A 21,643-nucleotide genomic window follows, 5' to 3' on the forward strand; every position below is an offset into this window, starting at 1 on the left:
CAGTATGTTGCTGTTTAGTGAAGGACAAAGAAGCCTGGCATGCTGCAGTCCATGGGGTCGCAAAGAATCAGACACAACTTGGCAACTGAGAACAACAACAAATAAGTTCAAAAATGAAACGAAGCAATATGTTGTTAATGATACATTCTGTGCGTGCAATTGTATAAGCCACTTAGCACTAATCCTTCCAAATAAAATTGGAAGCCATGTTCTCAGGAATCCTCTTCCCTACATAGGTCTGTATTTGAGTTGGCTGTATGATATTTGGAAGGCAGAAGTGAAACACTAGAAAATTTGTCAAAGTGAGATATAGTAGTGAAGAGATATAGAGAAGTTTAGAGAGCTCTGGCTTGTCCCTGCTTTTCTGTTCTGTTCCTAATTCATCTTTCTGACTAATGCCCTTACCAATCAAGAGCAGGCTGAAGCCCATGACCAAGTGCTTGGCTGCAGTTTCCCCGTAAGGCAACAGTTTTTGCAGAGATGGCCATTTCCACAGCAATCACCATTAAATAGCTCCTGGTACCACCTTGGCAGTCACTTTTGTTTAGTTTCTCAGATTTTACCACATTCTCTGACTTGTTCACCCTCATTAGTTCAGGTGTATATAAGATCTGATCACTATCACAAATGGCTTTTTGTTATTGTATTACTTTGCTGGAGTTCCCATAAAAAAATACCAAACACTGGGTTGCTTCAACAACTGAGATGTTTTCTTAACAGTTCAGTCTATAACAACCATAATACTGGTGATGTTCCTGTTTTCCTGATATATCTTCACATTTAATAACACTATAGTAAGAGGAAATGAAATTGTAAACACACAAATAAGAATAGCAGTTACTATGGGAGAGAATATTTCCTTTAGCATCTCTTTAGCAAATCTGAATTTCCTGAGAGTTCATTGCTCAAGAAAGCTGTTCAGTTAATATTCTTGTATGTGATCTTGCAAGCATCATAGACCATTGCTGACTCATCACTTTCCTTTCCTTGCTATCTTCAAAACTGTCCTTTTATTCCCTTTGCTTACCTCTTTCATTTCAAAAATCTCTCAACTATAATATAGAACAGAAGTTGCAAAGTGGTGACCCTGGTTCACATCCTGGCTACAGATATATTTTGCTTATGCAAGTATTTTTTAAATTTTTATTTGGGTATAACTGATTTACAATGCTGTATAAGTTTCAAGTATACAGCAAAGTGAATCTGTTTTATATATATATATATGTATATATATATATATATGTATATGTATATGTATATCCACTCTTCTTTAGATTCTTTTCCCACTTAGGTTATTACAAAATATTGACTAGAGGTCCCTGTGCTATACAGTAGGTACTTATTAGTTATCTGTTTTGTCTGTATTAGTGTATATGTGTCAATTTCAATCTCCCAATTTATCTCTCCCTCCTTTTTCCCTGGTAACCATAAGTTTATTTCGTACATCTTTTAACTATTTCGGTTTTGTAGATAAGTTCATTTGTAGCCTTTTTTTTATTTCACATATAAGTAATATCATATGATATTTGTCTTTCTCTGACTTACTTCACTAGAAAGATGATCTCTAGGTCCATCCATGTTGCTGCAAATGGCGTTATTTTGTTCTTTTTTAAGTGCTAATCATGTTGTGAATTAGCTGCCAACATTTTAAAACTGGGAAAATTTACACAAAAATCTGGACTTCTGAATCTTTAAGTTGGAAGATCTAATAACATTGACCACATTCACGATCTTGTCTTACATTCAACCAGTTTCCTTCACTTATTGTAACCGTTTCTTCACTGTTGGCATTTGAGCTGGTGGCCACAACTTCTAATAAGAAAGTTAGCATATAAAACATTTTCCTCATTTTCAGGCTCCTTGACCCCAAAACACTCACATGTTCATTTTCTCTTGAGTCCTACTCTCATGAGAAAATACAACTGTTTCTAGAAATTTAAGAAATGAATAATTTACAACCAACTAGTAGTCAGCTATCCTAGAGATATTTTCACTTTTAAAGAGGCAACCTAAGGAAAGGAAGACATTTCTGCTTTGCATCCCACTGCTTCTTGTGCTTTGCTTTTCATAATACTCAACTCACTTGTCATTATTTGTTCACTGTTATTTTCTGCAGTATATGGTAGTAAGTTCTATGAGGGCAGAAACCATGTCTGTTTTTTTTTTTTTTCACTTCTGCTTGATCTATGTCACTGAGTAAGCCTCAGAGAATTTTTTTAAAATAAAGGGATAAATGTGTATCTTATCCCTAATTTTCTTAGTGATTTTGGTTTAAAGCCAGTCTGACATTTAGCTCTTTGCTGTCCAGATAAGCTTTATTTGATGGTAATACCACCAGAGGACACATTCTAAGGAGTTGGTCTTGTATTCTTAAATAATCTACTGACAACAGCCCTGGTCCAGGATTAAATAAGGAAATCTTCCACCAGATGACAGAAACTGTGCCTTTTAATAATCAGTGTGTGGGAGAAACATACAAAATAAAAGGATTTCTTATGCTTTAGTGACCAGTCCAAGCCTTTTAAAAAAGTGTGTGTGTGTGTGTGTGTGTGTGCATGTGTGTGAGATAGAAAGAGAGAGAGAGTCATTGATTCTATCCTATGTGCTATTAGACACCTAAACAAAACACACAGGAGACAGAAAATCCCCACCAAACTAGAGACTTAGGGAGCAAAACAATTTTCCAGCATGAGAGAGAAGATATAGAACAAGGCTTAGAAATATTAGAAGATTTGAATTTATAAGTTTGGCCTAAGTGCACTTTCAACTTGGACAATTTATTGATTTAGTGTCTCAATAAATTAAATTGAAATTGCATTTCTCATTTCAAAAAGTCTTTTTCCATTTGTCCAAACAAGCATGACTTTAAATATGTTTTATCCATTATAGGTTGGTGTAATGTAATTTACAGATTGGTCTCAGAGAGCAGGATTGGAATGATGAAGTATTTTAAAGTATTTGAATATTTCATTTGAGACCAAAATACTTTTCATACACATCATTAGAGAAGCAATTCAGAGTATCTACTGAATTGGCTTTTCTCCCCCTGCCCCAGCTTTATTGAGGTATAATTCACAAATAAAATTGTAAGATATTTAAAGTGTACAAGATTTGATATTTATATATACTGTGAAAGAATCCCCCAACCAGTTAATTAGCATATCCATCACCTCACATGTTGTGGTCATTTTTACAGACCAGGGCCTGGTGTATCAGAGTCAACGAAAAGAAAGCAAAAGAGAGAGAGACTAATATTCCCTGGGTTACATGGAAAACCAATAAAGCCCTAGAATAGGGCTTGTACTGCTCACGAAGGTACAGGGTGTCCTCTCAAGGAGGTCTTGAAAGCCCGGGCAGGAAAGTGAGCTCGGCAGGCCTCCATGCTCCAAAAAACTAGCCAGAAAGGGAAAGAAGGACATGGAGGATCCAAGTTTCTAGTGGAACAAGGGTGTTTTATTCATGTTTGCATGAGTTATATATTGTTATACAAGGAAGCTTTAGGAAAAAATAAAGTTAGGCAAAGAACAAAAAACCAGATGTATAACAACCGTTACCAAGGGAAAGAAATAACAATAGTCACAAGGCCAGAAGACAGTCCATATCTTGAGTAAGAGGGTCGTGATTAAATAGTTTTACCTTAGGGTAAAAGGTTACTGAAGGAAATCCATGCATGTGTTCCATCCCATGACCTCAGTCCTGGGAACAGCGTGCCGCTCCACTCGTTCCTGTCTACCAGAAACTGATAAGCAACAGAGGGTTCATGAGAAACAGAAAATAACATACAGGAATCCTAAAGTTAAATGTTCCCTGAAAATTCGCCCTATTTTATTATATATGCAAAAAAGACACTGACCATTTGAGTTTGTTTAATCTTAACAATTTTTTTTGTAGAAAGGCAATGGTATACAACAAATATAATTATCAGGACAATTACCAAAGTTATAATTCCAGACCCATTGCTATGACTAATGCTCTGAAACCCTCCTTGAGGGTCTAGCCCAGATAATTGATAAGCTAGTTGTTCAGCTAAAGTTTCCAAATTATTGGAAGAGGGCAGACTTCTAGAAAAGGTTTCAAAAATTTCTTTTTGCAATAATTGTACATTCAGTGAGGCATTATCATGTATATTTTGTAAATGAAATTTGATTTGTTCCCAGTTGTAGGCACTATGGTTGAATTGAACAGGTGTAACACAAAATTGAGAATTCCAATCACATTTTAGTATCACTTGTTTTTGCATATCTGTTAATTGATCTCCGACCCATTGGATGGCTGTTCTTAGTTCCTGTATTTCATCTTGAACTTCCTCATTTATCTGAGCCTGAGTGGCCCACATAGTATGAGCATCTTTAGTCCAATTTTGAATAAAATTATATGTTGGAATTGAGGTTTGTAAAGCAATGCTGGCGACGGCAGCAGTGGTGCAAATAGCTATTAACCCCAAAATGCCAATGTTTAGATCATTGGAGTAATTATTCACAGGGCTGTTGGAGATTTATCAGTAACCATAGATTATGTCAAGATTGAAGAATCAAAACGGATTCATTTCTTAAGGAAATGTAAGAGTTGAGACAAGTATATAATTTGCAATTTATACAAGTTACAGAATGTAAAGTCTTATTAAATTGTAAGTTTCCTATAGCTATAACAAAAGGAAGGGGAACATAAGCTTGTATGAAATATGATTGATTATAATGAAAGGAATAATGACTAGAACTATAAATAGTTCCTGTGAAATATACAGTCCAAGTTCCAAGCTCTTCTGTACTTGCAGCAAGTTTCCAAATTTCCCATTGTTCAGGCCCAACCCGTTTATCAAGGATGATTCGAGGACAAGGGGATGCCATTCCACCGTCAAGCCAGCCAAGAAGTCCTTTGTCATGGTAATGTTCCATCATAGTTTGGGTAACCTTTCAGGCTACTTGAGTAGCATAATCACAGGCAGTGCTGTTAATATCATCTGAGCAGTTATATAACCACATACCATGGGGTCCCCAATCGACAATGGTCGATTAATTAGCCACAAACATTAATTTTCCTGATTTGGCTTGACATTTTTCCCAACGAACAGAAGTATATTTAAAGTTTTTAAAAGTAAACCCTTTGCATAATATTCTTTGTCCTTTCCCTAGAGTTTCAGTAGTATTGACATGGTTCTCATAAAAAGAAAGGGAAGTAAATAATCCAAGCAATGTCCAAAAGTCCTTTTTGGAGGCAGGACAAAAGCCCAAGCTTGTCGACTAACGTTTATACATAATTCTGCTGGGCCCGTGCACAAAGGAAGGACTTCATAACCTAGAGAAATATTAATTAATCTCCCTTCTTGCTCAAGGTGTGAGGGTCCCTCCAGGCTCCATGGAGGAGGCATATGTATTGAGTCATTGGTGGATACAATTGGTCCATTTTCTGTCCATTCTACAACCTGTAGTAAAGGGGGGTTGGGTATGTAAGCCCAGTAAGTATGATTAATTAGTTCAGCTTGAGCGGGGGAAGCAAAAGCAAGCAAAGCAAGCATAACAACAAAAATATTTTCAGGACTCCGAGGCATTCCCTGCTGAGAAACCAGATTTTCAGCTTGATTATTAAGGGTTTTTATTTGTCCCCAAGAAGGGAGATCATAAGGTTGATGTCGTCGAAGGCGGTGCTTCCTGGAGATCTTCAGACAGCCATGGCTGTATTGGAATTTCTTCCCCCTGGGTTTTTTGTTGTTTTGTCTCTATTTTGAATGTTGGGGGCCCCCTTGGGTCAGATCTTCCAAAGAGGAAGCCAAGTAAGTTCATTGGATCCATCTGGAGAAATACAAGCAAACCCCTTTCCCTGTAAGATTAATTTCCCAGATTTCCATTGTTTCGTTAGCCCGTTTTGGTACCAAATGGGCAGAGGAAGAGAGGCATCCTGTGATCCCTCAAAATGTCTTTCTGCTCTTGTTAAGATATCTCCTTGTGGTAAGTTTAAAAAACTTAAGACAAATAAAGCTGTATTAACAATAGTTATAGGTTTAGAGAATATCTTATGTTGGAGTCTAGCAAAGTCTGCTTTAGATAAGGAAGATAATAATGTTCCTGTGTATTTCCCCCTTTTTAATTTTTTATTTGTAATTTTAGTGTGTGATGTGTCTGTTTGACTATGTCTTGTGTCTGTGGATTATAAGGAATATCTATGATATGTTTAATAGAAAATGATTGTAAAAATTGTTTGAAGTGATAGGAAGGGCCATTGTCTGTTTTTATAGAACTAAGAGTTTTCATTATAGCAAAACAAGGTAATAGGTGAGTTATAACGTGTTCTGTAGCTTCACTGTGAAGAGGTGTGGCCCATATAAAAGAATTAGTGTTGATACAGACATGTAAGAAAGAAGATAGAGAAAGTTTAGGGCAGTGAGTTATATCTATTTGTCATAATTTATTGGGTTGTAATCCTCGAGGGTTGTGTAATGGGTCGAAGATGTAGGGGTCTACAAGTAGAGAAATTATTAATAATATTTTTAGCCTGACCAGTATGGGATTTTTCATACCTGGTGTAGGGAGCCAGCATTGTTATGTAATAGAGCATGTTGTTTCTCTGGAGTAGCAAAAGAAACAAGTTTATCAGCCCGTTTATTATCATGAGTCATGGGACTGGGAAAGCAGGAATGTGTTCAAATATGGGTAATATAAATGGGAGAAGCGTGGTTTTTAATAACAGATTGTAGTTTGAAAAAAAGTTGTTGAATAATAGGTTGATTGGCGTTTATAGTGGAGGTTTTTAAGGAATCAAAGACTATATTAATGGGGTAAAGGTATAGGTAAATAACTTAAATAAGAGCATATAATTTGTTTTGTTGAGGAGAATGAAATTTTGTATAAAAGACGTTATATTTTTTGAGAGACCAGAATGAGGCTTTGGTGTTTTTAGTCCCATCTATATAGAAAACATCAGCTTGAGGTATAGCCTGTGAGTTGATGATGTGTTTTGAAGAAATTTCATAGCTTGTTAGAAGGATAATGAAATGAAATTTCTCCAAAATATTTTAGAAAAGCTATTTGGAAATCGGTGGAAGTTTGTAATGTGTTTTTGAATTGACATTTATTATATAGCTATCACAATTTTATGAGGATCAGAGCTAATTAATGTTTTCATTTTATTTCTATCATTGATAGTGATTAGAGCGATTAAATTAAGGTAGGGTGTAAGTGACTTTGTTTTTTTAAAAATGAGTATAGATTTATTTTATTGGGTATTCTTGTTGAGCAAGAAGTCCTGTGGGAGAATGAAGAGAGGGAAGTATAAATAATTTTAGAGGTAAATCTAGTCTAATGTGAGTAAGAAACTGTTGTAATTCATTTTGTACAAATAGACTTTCTTTCGGGTCTCTTGAGAAAGTGAATGAGGGCTATTTAAATCAGGATCTCTTTTTAAAGTATTAAATAGATTAGTCAGTTGATAATTCAGTTCAGTTCAATTCAGTTGCTCAGTCGTGTCCGACTCTTTTCGACCCCATGAACTGCAGCACGCCAGGCCTCCCTGTCCATCACCAACTCCCGGAGGTCACTCAAACTCACGTCCATCGAGTTGGTGATGCCATCCAGCAATCTCATCCTCTGTTGTCCCCTTTTCCTCCTGCCCCCAATCCCTCCCAGCATCAGAGTCTTTTCCAATGAGTCAACTCTTTGAATGACATGGCCAAAGTACTGGAGTTTCAGCTTTAGCATCATTCCTTCCAAAGAAATCCCAAGGCTGATCTTCTTCAGAATGGACTGGTTGGATCTCCTTGCAGTCAAAGGGACTCTCAAGAGTCTTCTCCAGCCACAGTTCAAAAGCATCAATTCTTTGGCGCTCAGCTTTCTTCACAGTCCAACTCTCACATCCATACATGACCACTGGAAAAACCATAGCCTTGACTAGACGGACCTTTGTTGGCAGAGTAATATCTCTGCTTTTTAATATGCTATCTGGGTTAGTTGCAATGGCACCCCACTCCAGTACTCTTGCCTGGAAAATCCATGGACGGAGGAGCCTGGTAGACTGCAGTCCATGGGGTCGCTAAAAGTCAGACATGACTAAGCGATTACACTTTCACTTTTTACTTTCATGCATTGGAGAAGGAAATGGCCACCCACTCCAGTGTTCTTGCCTGGAGAATCCCAGGGACGGGGAAGCCTGATGGGCTGCCGTCTATGGGGTCACACAGAGTCAGACATAACTGAAGTGACTTATCAGCAGTAGCAGAAGCTAGGTTGGTCATAACCTTCCTTCCAAGGAGTAAGTGTCTTTTAATTTCATGGCTGCAATCACCATCTGCAATGATTTTGGAGCCCCCCAAAATAAAGTCTTACACTGTTTCCACTGTTTCCTCATCTATTTCCCATGAAGTGATGGGACCAGATGCCATGATCTTCGTTTTCTGAATGTTGAGCTTTAAGCCAACTTTTTCACTCTCCTCTTTCACTTTCATCAAGAGGATTTTTAGCTCCTCTTCACTTTCTGCCACAAGGGTGGTGTCATCTGCATATCTGAGGTTATTGATATTTCTCCTGGCAATCTTGATTCCAGCTTGTGCTTCTTCCAGCCCAGCGTTTCTCATGATGTACTCTGCATAGAAGTTAAATAAGCAGGGTGACAATATACAGCCTTGACGTATTCCTTTTCCTATTTGTAACCAGTCTGTTTTTCCATGTCCAGTTCTAACGGTTGCTTCCTAACCTGCATACAGGTTTCTCAAGAGGCAAGTTGGGTGGTCTGGTATTCCCATCTCTTTCAGAATTTTCCAAAGTTTACTGTGATCCACACAGTTAAAGGCTTTGGCATAGTCAGAAGCAAGGTCTGATGCTGTAAAGAGCAATATTGCATAGGAACCTGGAATATTAGGTCCATGAATCAAGGCAAATTGGAAGTGGTCAAACAGGAGATGGCAAGAGTTAACATTGACATTCTAGAAATCAGTGAACTAAAATGGACTGGAATGGGTGAATTTAACTCAGATGACCATTATATCTACTATTGTGGGCAGGAATCCCTTATTAGAAATGGAGTAGCCATCATGGTCAACAAAAGAGTCCGAAATGCAGTACTTGGATGCAATCTGAAAAACGACAGAATGATCTCTGTTTGTTTCTAAGGCAAAACATTCAATATCACAGTAAGCCAAGCCTATGCCCCAATCAGTAATGCTGAAGAAGCTGAAGTTGAATGGTTCTATGAAGGCCTATAAGACCTTTTAGAACTAACATCCAAAAGAGATGTCCTTTTCATTATAGGGGACTGGAATGCAAAAGTAAGAAGTCAAGAAACACCTGGGGTAACAGGCAAATTTGGCCTTGGAATATGGAATGAAGCAGGGCAAAAATAATAGTTTTGCTAAGAGAACGACTGGTCATAGCAAACACCCTGTTCCAACAACACAAGAGAAGACTCTACACATGGACGTCACCAAATGGTCAACACCAAAATCAGATTGATTATATCCTTTGTAGCCAAAGATGGAGAAGCTCTATACAGTCAGCAAAAACAAGACTGGGAGCTGACTGTGGCTCAGACAATTAGCAATGTTTAAAGAGGGTCTAATTCAATTTATATCACTTAAAAGATTTGAAAATTATTTAAGGTTGATAATTTATCAGTATGAATCTGTGTTAGTTGTGGCATAATACATTGTCTATTAACAACAAATCCTAAGTAATGTTAAGGTGTAGAGGTTTGATTTTTTTCAGGGGCAATGATTAATCCAGAGTATTTTAAGCATTGTTAAGCTATGTCAAACATGTGTTGAGTTTTTAAAATAGATGGAGCTGAAAACAATATATCATCTATATAATGAATAACAAGAAAGTTAGGAAATTTTTTTTTTATATATAGGTTTAAGGGCTTTAGCTACATAGTATTGACACATTGTGGGAGAATTCATCATTTTTTGAGGAAGTACAGTCCATTGGTATCGTTTATGAGGTCCAATGTAATTAGGATAAGGGAGAGAGTAAGTGAATCTCTTTTGGTCTAAAGATATTTTTAAAAATTAATCTTGTAAATCAATAATAATAATAATGTGTAAATTTTGAGGAATAGTGGTAGGTGATGAGATTTCTGGTTGTAATGTATCCATAGGTTTTTTAGATGCATTAACTTTTTTAAGGTCTGTTAAGAGACTCCATTTGTTAGATTTTTTTTTTTTATAACAGAAATAGGAGAGTTCTCAGGAGAACAAGATTTCTCAGTATGTTTTAATTTTAATTGTGTATTTCTAAGTTCTTTAGTAGCCTGTAATTTCTCTTTTGTAAGGGGCCATTATTCTGTCTAAATAGGCTTGTCATTCTTTCAAGTTATTTTAATAATTGCATTGTTTGTTAAATGAGCAGTGGGCACTAGGAAATATGTGAAATGTATATCTGAGTTTGTCATTGTATAAGTAAATCTCTTCTTATTAGATTAAGGGGTGTATCTATCACATAATGTCTTAATGTTGTAGGTTGGCCTTCTGGTCCCTAACATGGATAGATTTGAACACTTTGATAAACTCCTTGTACTTGGGTTTGAGAAATTTTTGTAATTTGGTAAGATATTTTTATTTTATAGGCCAAGATTTGGACCATAAATGTTTGGAAATAATAGTAATATCAGAGTCAAGGAGACCAGAAAATCTTTTACCATTAATTTTGATATGTATATTTGGCCGGGCATTTTCAGACACCAATAATGTCCATAAGGATTGTTTTTGAATTGTATTACTTAATCTATCTGTCTGTATATCATTGGAGGAATTAATAGAAATGTAAGGTAAAAGAAGTAATTGGGCAATTTTTTCTCCTTTTTTGAATTGTCACAGTATCTGAGATGACATCATAATTTGGATTTTTCTCTTATAATTTGAATCAGTTATTTCAGGGTGAATAGTAATTCTCTTAGAAATAAGATTAGATTGGCCAAGTAAAAGGCTGAAAGTTTGTGGGGATATGGGTCCAAAAAATCCAGTAGATATTCTAGAAAGAACTGTTTGAGGGAAAAGAAGAAAATCATTTAGGGCTGGTATATTGATGGCAGCACTGCCAGATGTTGAGGGTTTGAGGGAAAAGGTGGAGTTTGTCCCTGGTTTTTGTTGATGGAGACCTGGGGAGTCCCCAGCTTGGAGTTTCTCGAAATAAGTTTTCCTTCAATATCATATATAGATTTACCATCTTTAGTCCAATGTATCTCCTTACAGCAGCAAGGGAAGATTTTTGGATGTCTTTTATTAGTTTTAATTTTTTTTTGTATTAGGGCAATCTTTTTTAAAATGGGTTTTATCTCCACATGTAAAACATCCTGTATTTCTCTTTTTAAAAGCAGCAACCATTGTTTCAGCTAACATTTGTATTTTTTGTGTTTCTGACCCTAAATTGTGGCAAGCCTTCAAATAATCAATAATAGTTCCAGTTTCATGAATAGGAGTGATAGCTTTTTGACATTTTTGATTTGCATTTTTATAAGCAAGTAGTTTGTCTGGCTGTTTTTTGGCTTCTTCTCTGATTACAGTACGGGAAATAGCAGGTTCTAATCTAGCTAAAAATCAGCATAAGTTTCATTAGGTCCTTGTAATATTTTGGTGTAGCTACCTGTAGGTTTCCCTTGAGGAGTAATTTGATTTCAAGCTTCAAGGGCCATTGCTTTTAATTGTTTATGCAGCAAAGGAGGGCATTGTATTTGAGCTTCTACTGCATCAAATCGTTCTGTGCAAGTTAACATTTTAAAAGTAATTTGGTATGGGGAGTGCTGGCTTGAGCATTCATGTTAGCATGATCTCTGGCTATATCTTGAAATCACATTGTCCATTGAAGATATTTCACCAATCATAGGGAATAAAATTTTCAATATAAGATGCCATAGCCTTTAGGAGTTCTTTAGTAAAAGGTGAATTTGGGCCATACATAATTACAGCCTTTTTCATTTGTTGTATGTGAAAAAGGTTAATACCTTCATATTTAGGTATTATGTTTCCTTGAGCATCAGCATTTCTTAAAACCAAAAAGGTGGACAAAATATTGGCTTCAGAGACTTGTGACTGCAAAGCCAGAAATTCAGAAAGCCCCTGCCGTGAAAGAGAGTGAGTAGGTAGCAAATTCTTTACAAATATGAATATGTGTTAAAGACTTATCATTGTCATCGAAAAAGGTATTGTCAGCTTTGGTGTCAAAGAGAAACTCAGGAGAGCCATCATCAAAGTCATTTTGTCCTATATTTGGAAAGACTTTTGGTTTTGTGCCTGTTGGTAGAGGACAAGCGTTTGGAGCAGCTGGAGCAGGACTTGTAGGAAAATTTTGAAATATTTTATGTTGTTTTAGTGGGGCCTTTTGTAAAGTTTTATCATCTAATTCATATTCATGTAACAAGTATTCTGTCTGTTGCCAAATATCAGCAGGGCCAGAATTACCTTGAAATGGTAGAGTAACAGCTTTAATGAGAACCCACTGGGGCCAGAAATCAATTGGAATATTTTTTTTCCCCATCTGGTGGCTCATACAACATTTTCTTTGACCTGGTGCCAAATTTCTAAATCAAAACGGTCTTCATCAGGGAACCAAGGATTATATTCAACCACTGTTTGAAGGCAAGCCTCTATGCATTGACATGAAACTGAAAGTCCTTGAACCTTAAATAAATGATGAAGTAAAGTAGAAAAATGGTGGAGCTTTCCAGCCATTTGTCCCATAACCCCATACTTACCGACCTCAGTAGGTCCCAGTCACTCCATCCAGAATACCTGTGAATTCCAGGTCCCTGTTCGGGCGCCACTTGTTGCTGTCTTTTTTTACAGACCAGGGCCTCGTGGATCAGAGTCAACGAAAAGAAAGCAAAAGAGAAAGAGACTAATATTCCCTGGGTTACGTGGAAAACCAACAAAGCCCTAGAATAGGGCTTGTACTATTCTCAAAGACACAGGGCGTCCTCTGGAGGAGGTCTTAAAAGCCCAGACAAAAAAGTGAGCTTGACAAGCCTCCACACTCCAAAAAACTAGCCAGAAAAAAAAAAACAAAACAAAAAAAACAGGACATGGGGGACCCAAGTCTCTAGTAGAACAAGAGTGTTTTATTCATGTTTACATGAGCTTATATATTGTTATACAAAAAAGCTTTAGGTAAAAAATAAACTTAGACAAAAAAAAAAAAAAAAAAGACATGTAACAACCATTACCAAAAAAATAACAAAAAATAACAATCATCACAAGGCCAGAAGACAATCCATATCTTGTGTAAGAGGGTCATGAATAAACAGTTTTACCTTAGGTTAAAAAGGTTACCGAAAAAAATCCATACATGTGTTACATCCCATGACCTCAGTCCTGGAAACAGCGTGCTGCTCCACTCGTTCCTGTCTACCAGGAACTGATAAGGAACAGAGGGTTCATGAGAAACAGAAAACAACATACAGGAATCCTAAAGTTAAACGTTCCCTGACACTCACATATTTAAACTCCCTTTTGTTGAGAACATTGAAGTTCTACTCTCTTAGCATATTTCAATTAAACAATACATTGTTATCAGCTGTAGTCTCCATGTCATACATTAGCTCTTCAGACCATATTCATTTTATGGCTGAAAGTTTGTATCATTTTACCAGTATTTCCCTATCCTCCAGCCCCTGGAACCCTCTTTCCATTTCATTATTTGACTTTTAGAAAAATTTTTTAGATTCCACATATAAGTAATACCATACAGTTTTTGTCATTGTCTGACTTATTTCACTTAGAATAGTGTCCTCCATTTTCATCTATGTTGTTGGAAATGGCAGGATTTCTTTCTTTTTAAAGGCTGAATAATATTCCAGTGTTTGTGTATGTGTGTATATAAGTATATGTGTATATTTATATATCTCACATTTTGTTGATCCTTTTTTTTTTTCATTGACAGACAATTAGGCTGTTTCTATACATTGGCTATTATAAATTTTTGTTGTTGTTGTTGTTGTTTTTCAGCTGGTAAGTTGTATCCAACTCTTTGTGACCCTATGGAGTGCAGCATGCCAAGTTCCTCTGTCCTCCACTATCTCCTGGAGTTTGCTCAAATTCAGATCCCCTGGGGAAGGAAATGGCAACTCACTCCAGTATTCTTGCCTGGAGAATTCCTTGGACAGAGGAGCCTGGTGGGCTACAGTCTATGGGGTCGCAAAGAGTCAGACATGACTGGCTTTTGTAAATAATGCTGCAATTATCGTGGTAGTCCAGATATCTCTTTGAGAGAATGGTTTCATTCTCTTTGGATATATAGCCAGAAGAGAGATTGCTGGATCTTGTGGCAGTTCTTTTTTGTAATCTCTTGAGTAACTCCCATACTGTTTCCCATAATGGCTGTACCAGTTTATATTCTCACCAGTGGTATACAAAGCAAACTATAGAATGAAAGAAAATATTTTCAAGCTACGTATTCAATCAAGGAGCTTCCTGGGTGGTGCTAGTGGTAAAGAACCTGTCTGCCAATGCAAGAGACGTAAGAGATGTGGGTTTGACCCATGGGTCAGGAAGATCCCCTAGAGGAAGAAATGGCAAACTGCTCCAGTATTCTTGCCTGGAGAATACCATGGATAGAGGAGCCTGATGAGCTACAAGTCCATACGGTTGCCAACAGTCAGACACAAGTGAAGGGACTAAGCATGCACACACATGCATCCACAATATACAAAGACCTCATTCAACTCAATAGCGATTAATTAAAACCAAAATGACTTAAATTTTTAAAAGGGGAAAGGATCTGAATAGACAGTTCTAAAGAAGGCATGCAAATGCTAATATGTACATGAAAAAGTTCTGACCATCACAGATCATCAGGGAAATGCCAATCAAAACCACAATGAGATATCATCTCACACCTGTTAGGAAAGCTATCATCAAAAACACAAGAAATATTAATAAGTGTTGGTGAGGATGTGGAAAAATTGGAACCTTTGTACACTGAATTGGCTTTTAGGATAACTCACAGGAACTAGCTTAATTACACATTTTGTCAGAGAAAACCCAATATAGCAGTAAAGAATAATGTATGAGCATGCCCTTTCTACTCATTAACACAGATATCAAGAAAGTACCACATCAAAGTCTAGCTTAAGTTATTGTCCATGTTTTCCTCTCCAGGAAAATAGTGGGCCTTTTATTTAAGTTCCAGTGCACACATACTTATTTAAATCATAATCTTTCTTACATAACAATTTTTTCTCATGAAAAAATTCCTGGGTGGATAAATGGACTCTGCTTCACAAATTGATTCTAGTAGTGCAGATCAGCAGGGAAGTTTTGTCATCCTCAATAAGTGTTTTTTGATATTATTACTCCAACCTTCAAATTTTCCAGTTAGCAGGCAGGAAACTGGGTAGTAATCCCAAGAGCAATCTTCACTTTTTACAAATGACACTCAAATTGCACAGATCACTTCCATGCCCATCCCTTTGGGGAGAGCTTAGTCATTTAGTCATACCTAGCCATGAGGGATGCTGAGTAATATAGCTTAGCTGGGCGATCATGTCTCCAGCTACGGGTCAATTACTGTAAATGTAGAAAATGGAATTTGATGGACAAGGAGCAGTCTTTGCACAGGGAATATTATAGAGCTGAGGCTCTAGACCAACAAACATTTTCTGTAGTGGGTGAAATAATAAATATTTTAGTCTGCTTGCCTGTGACAAATTTTCCTATGACACATATCCTCTCTCTATTTCTTTCTTTTTTTTTTTTTTTTACAATCTTTTAAAATGTGACAAACATTCTTAGTTTGAGGGTCACACAAACACAGGATGTAAGCTCACAGTCAATAAATTTCTGATCCCTACCCTAAGGTATAGCTGATTCAGTTGCTTAGTCTCCTACTTGCTGTTCGATATTGGAGAAGTCATGGACGTGAGTCTGAGTGAACTCCAGGAGTTGGTGATGGACAGGGAGGCCTGGCTTGCTGCAATTCATGGGGTCGCAAAGAGTCGGACACAACTGAGCGACTGAACTGAACTGAACTGAATGATGGATTAAGAAATATTTAACAACTGATTGGGAGGTTGTTAAGAATTTGTAGCATTTGTTGTTTTGCATGGTGTTAATATTAATACTCCTATTATGACCAATTTCAAGCTAATAACACAACATCTCTGAATACCAATTTGGGAAAAAATGCACAAAATTGGCTCCTGCAAGTTGATGTAAATCAGTGCACTGGTATCATTCCCCTTACCTGCTTCACTTAATTGTTTTAAGGATTGAAGTGAAAAAAATGCTTTGAAAATGTAAAGTATCTGTGAAACAAAAATATGACAATTATTACATAAAGAAACTTATTATAAGATGGAAGAATCTTGTTAGAAAATTCTCTCTCCAGCTAAATCAAGTTTAACACATTAAAACTTTGAACCATTGATATGAACTGTACTCTCCTGAGCCAAACAGAATAATTTTAATCTCTTTCACATGGCAGCCATTCAATATCTGAAAGCAGCCATCCTATTTCCCCTAAGATTTCTATTTCCCTAGTACTAAACTTTAAGATTTACTTAAATGATGGTACTATTTCAATTATTTGGATTAGATTCTGTAGACTCTGAGTAATCTTTTAACACTCCTTTATCTGACAATGGGGATGGAGCAGATGCATTTATTACACCTGAAGCACTTATGTACCCTCCCATCCAGAAAACAATTTGTAAGCTTTTTACACATTTGAATATACCCATTTAATGAGGTGCATGGAAAATAAATATTTAGTACATTAAATGGTGTCTCTTACTTCCATAGTAATTTCAGTGATGAGTCCTGACAGAAATAAATATTGAGTCTATATTTAATCAAAATCACAATACAAAATTCTGACATTCAGTTCAGGAAACATATGTCTTTGTCAGAGGCATTTTGTTTTTGTCAGTAGGTTGCTCTGTTGACAGGCTCTCTGGCACATTGATTCAAGGCAGATATTTAGTGCAACTATGAATCAAGGAGAAAGAATATATTAACCATTGTCCTAAAAATTGTGTATTAATCAAATGGGAAACTGCAACAATTATCTTAGAATGTTCTGCCCTGACTCACACCTGTACAGCATTGCAAACCAATCCCCTGCTCATGATTGAACTTCTTTGAAAGTTCTTTTTGTCTCCAGGTGACTCTAAAGAGAAATCGTTTTGTTTTGATGCACTGTGTTTACAGATCACAATCCTTTTACCTCCACATGCCATTTCAGAATCCAAGCAGAGCCCAGAGGATTCTCTGAGACAAGGAGATAGAACTGAGAGTGTGGGGAGATCAAAGCAGCTAGACAAGATAGGATACCAAAGTGGAGAGAGCTATATATAGAGAAAACTCAAAAGATCTCAAGGGATCCCTTACTAGTATGTAGCTGAGAGTTGGTAAGTTTACACATAAGATGAAACTACCTGAGACTGGGAAAACAACTTTCCTAAAGGATTAGTGATAACAGTGTCTCGTATTCAGATAAGGACAGGAATAGTTTGTTTCCACCAAAAAGATGAGAAAACCTCATGATTCACGAGACCTGAGGTAGAATATCCATAAAGATCTTGCCTCGGTAATTGGGAATAATTAACCCTGGACTGAACACTTCTGTAGTTCCACCTAACAAAGACTAACAGTAAGATCCAAAGGGATAAAATAGATTCCCAGTAAATTCACCATGTCCCAGAAAAAGCTTAAGAATATTTATAGAAATACAAATTATCTAGCCCCTGATAACGCAAAATCTACAATGTCTGGGTTTCAACCAGAGATTACCAGGCATACAAAAAGGCAAGGAAATTTTAATGATAATGAGGAAAATAGTCAGTTAAAACCACTTCAGAACTGACACAGAAGTTAGAAATAACATAGACATGCAAAAAGTTATCTTAACTATTTTTCATATTTTCAAAAAATAAGATATGGAAGATATTTTAAAGACCCAAATCAAACTTCCAGAAATAAAAATGACAAAGTATGAATGAAAAATATATGGACTAGATTAATGATTGATTAGATATTACAGAAGAATAGATTAGTAAACTAGAAGACATATTCAAAACAAAACACAGAAAAAAGAATTCCATGTAATGAAAATGGCCTCAGCAAGATTAGGAATAACTTTGAGCAACATAATATAGATGTAATTGGAGTCTCCAAAGGAAGGGAGGCATAGAAAAAAAAATTTCAAGAAATAATGTCCATAATAATCATCTATGTAGATTATTTTATAGGATCAACAAAGCTGATGGAAATAAGCTCAATATAAGTTGAAATAAAAGCCAATATCATTTAAAATAGCATCAAGAATATGAAATGCTTAGTGATAAACTTGACAAAAGACTTGGAAAGCCTTTACATTATAAACTATAAAATGTTGCTGAGGGAAATTAAGGAAGGCATAAATAAATGCAGAGATATAGTTTGTTCATTGGAAAACTTAGTATTCAATATCAATTCTCAAATTATATATTTAACATAATCCCAATCAAAATCTCATTCTTTTTTCCTGAAAAGTGATGAACATATTAAAATTTATATGAAAGTGCAAAGAAGCTGAAATAGCCAAACAACTTTGGAAAAGAAAAAATTTTGAAAACTATACTACATAATTCCAAAATATATTGTACATAATTTCAAGACATTAATCAAAGCAATGTGGTGCTGATACAAATGTAGACAAACAGGCCAATAGAAGATAACTAATTGTCCAGAAATAGATTCCCATGTATATTGACAGCTGATTTTTTTCACAGGTGCAGAGGTTCTTCAATAAAGAACAGTTTGACAAACACCATTGGAAAATTAGATAGCCATTTATTTAATAAAAAGAACTTCAATTCATACCTCAAAGCAAATTAATCCATTAAGGATCATAGACCTTAATGTAAACTCTAAAACTATACAAATTACAGAAGAATGCGTAGGGGAAGTTTTGTGTGTGTATTAACACAAAGATTTTTGTTTTAGATTCAACACCAATAATGCATCCATGCCCAAAACCATTGATACATTTTACTTCATCAAAATTAAAAACTCTTGTCTCAAAAAAACACTGTTAAGAAAATGAAAACACAAAATATGGACTAAGATAAAATATTTATGAATCATGTATTTGATACAGGACTTATATTCAGACTACATTGTGTACTTTTAAAACTCAATAATGAGAAAACAATTTATTTATTTATTTTAAATATTTATTTTTATTTATTTGGCTGCATAGAGTCTTAGTTGTGGCATGTGGGATCTAGTTCCCTGACCAGGGATTGAACCCAGCCCCCCCGTATCAGGAGCACAGAGTCTTAGCCACTGGACCACCAGGGATTTCCCGAGAAAACAATTTAAAAATAGGTAAAATATTTTACAGACACTTCACACAAAAAACTTCTTTGAATAACAGATGCATGAAAATTGATCAATGTCAGTAGTCATTTAGGAATGCATTAAAAGCAACCACTATGCAATACCATTACAAACATATTCAGTTCAGTTCAGTCACTCAGTCGTGTCTGACTCTTTGAGACCCCATGAACTGCAGCATGCCAGGCCTCCCTGTTCATCACCAACTCCTGGAGTTTACCCAAACTCATGTTCATTGAGTCGGTGATGTCATCCAGCCATCTCATCCTCTGTCGTCCCCTTCTCCTCCTGCCCTGAATCCCTCCCAGCATCAGAGTCTTTTCAAATGAGTCAGCTCTTCACATCAGGTGGCCAAAGTATTGGAGTTTCAGTTTCAACATCAGTCCCTCCAATGAATATTCAGGATTGATTTCCTTTAGGGTGGACTGGTTGAATCTCCTTGCAGTCCAAGGGACTCTCAAGAGTTTTCTCCAACACCACAGTTCAAAAGCATCAATTCTTTGGTGCTCAGCTTTCTTTATGGTCCGACTCAAATCCATACATGACTACTGGCAAAACCATAGCCTTGACTAGATGGACCTTTGTTGGCAAAGTATTGTCTCTGCTTTTTAATATGCTGTCTAGGTTGGTCATAACTTTCCTTCCAAGGAGTAAGCATCTTTTAATTTCATGGCTACAGTCACCATCTGCAGTGATTTTGGAGCCCAAAGAAATTAAGTCTGCCACTGTTTACACCATTTCTCCATCTATTTGCCATGAAGTGATGGGACTGGATGCCATATTATAACTGCTAAAATTGAAATGACTGACCATACTTAGTTTTATACACTACAGGTAGGAATGAAAAGTGATACAGACACATTAGAAAGTTTTGCAGAGTTGTTTTCAGTTAGATTTATACCTACTATATATCCAGATTCTCGATATTTGCCCAAGAGAAATAAAGGCATATGTCCACACAAGAGCTGATACATAAATGTTTATAGCAGGTTCATTTATGCATGTGTATGTGCTAAGTTGCTTCAGTCATGTCTAACTCTTTGCAACTCTATGGACTGTAGTCCACTAGGCTCTTATGTCCATGGGATTCTCCAGGTAAGAATACTAGAGTGGGTTGCTATGTTCTCCTGCAGGGGTTCTTCCTGACTCAGGGGTTAAACCTGCATCTCTCATGTCTCCTGCATTGGCAGGCTAATTCTTTACCACTAGCACCACCTGGGAAGCCCAGGTTCAATTATAATAGCCCCAAATTGGAAATAATCCAAATATTCATCTGTTGGTGAATCAATAAACAATCCATGGTATGGTCACATAATAGAATACTACAAAGTGATACAAGTAGTGATACAAGTAAGCAATACAAAATAATGAACTATTGATACAACAACATGGGTTAGTCTCAAAATGATTATACTGAGTAAAAAAAAGAGTATATGTCATACAATAAGTTTATATAAATTATTTAAAATGCAGATTAAAGTATTATAACAGAAAGCCTCAGGCCAGAATGGGTGATGACTGGTTGTGGGAGGGAAGCATGGGAGTATGAACTGAACTTTGTCCCTGCAAAATTCATATATAGGCCCAATGTGATAGTACAAAATTTGGTTGAGGTCAAGAAGGTGGGGCTCTTGTCATGGGATTAGTGCCCTTATAAAAAGAGACCCAGACATCTTGTTTTCCTTTTCTCTCTTTGTTTTTAACCCAACATCTTGTGCTGCATTTCCCCTGTTCATTTGTTGATTCATAAACAATAGGGGCAGAGGAGTGGCAAAAAGCACTCAAACAGAGCTAGGGAGACAAAAATAGGAGTTTCAGGTTTTCAAATATTAGGATTTGTAAGAACAAAATCAAGAAGAGAAAAAGTAAACAATGAAGTGAGCCTGCTCCTCATGTCTCTGAGTTGCTTTTCTTTTCTAGGCATTCAACAATTTATAAGTGGCTTAGGACAAGGAAAAGAAGGGTCAACCAGAAAGCAGCTGCTGACAAACTGAGAAGCTAAGCAGAACTGTTGACAATCTTCACAAGGCTTAAGAGAAAACAAAATGCTGATGAAGAACCACAAAGTTCATGGACTTTGGGAAACACCCAAGGTTATCAACTGGAACCCAAGAGGGTTAAACATAGAGGAATGGGGTTGATGGGAAATATATCAGGCTTTATAACAGAACTTCCCCTCAAAATACCTAAATTTATTATTGAATGAAGATAAGTTGAGCCTTTTCTAACCGCTTGCTAGAACCTAAAGAAAATCCTGCCTGATGAAAAATTTTCCATATAAAATTTAATTTCAAAATTGGATATGGACAGTTTTAGGGAAAAGAAAATCAGAGGTCAATCTCACTCAAATAC

General features: G+C 36.3%; 1 pseudogene; it reads left to right on the top strand.

The window, feature by feature from the left end:
- Positions 1–4,706: 4,706 nt before the first annotated feature.
- LOC147341591 (pyridoxal kinase-like) overlaps positions 4,707–21,643 on the top strand; it is a 42,996-nt pseudogene continuing 26,059 nt past the window's right edge.

This window comes from Bos grunniens, chromosome X (assembly GCF_055505025.1).
Source record: "Bos grunniens cultivar Pamir isolate PY7600 chromosome X, Bosgru_T2T1.0, whole genome shotgun sequence".
In the NCBI taxonomy this organism is placed as follows: domain Eukaryota; kingdom Metazoa; phylum Chordata; class Mammalia; order Artiodactyla; family Bovidae; genus Bos; species Bos grunniens.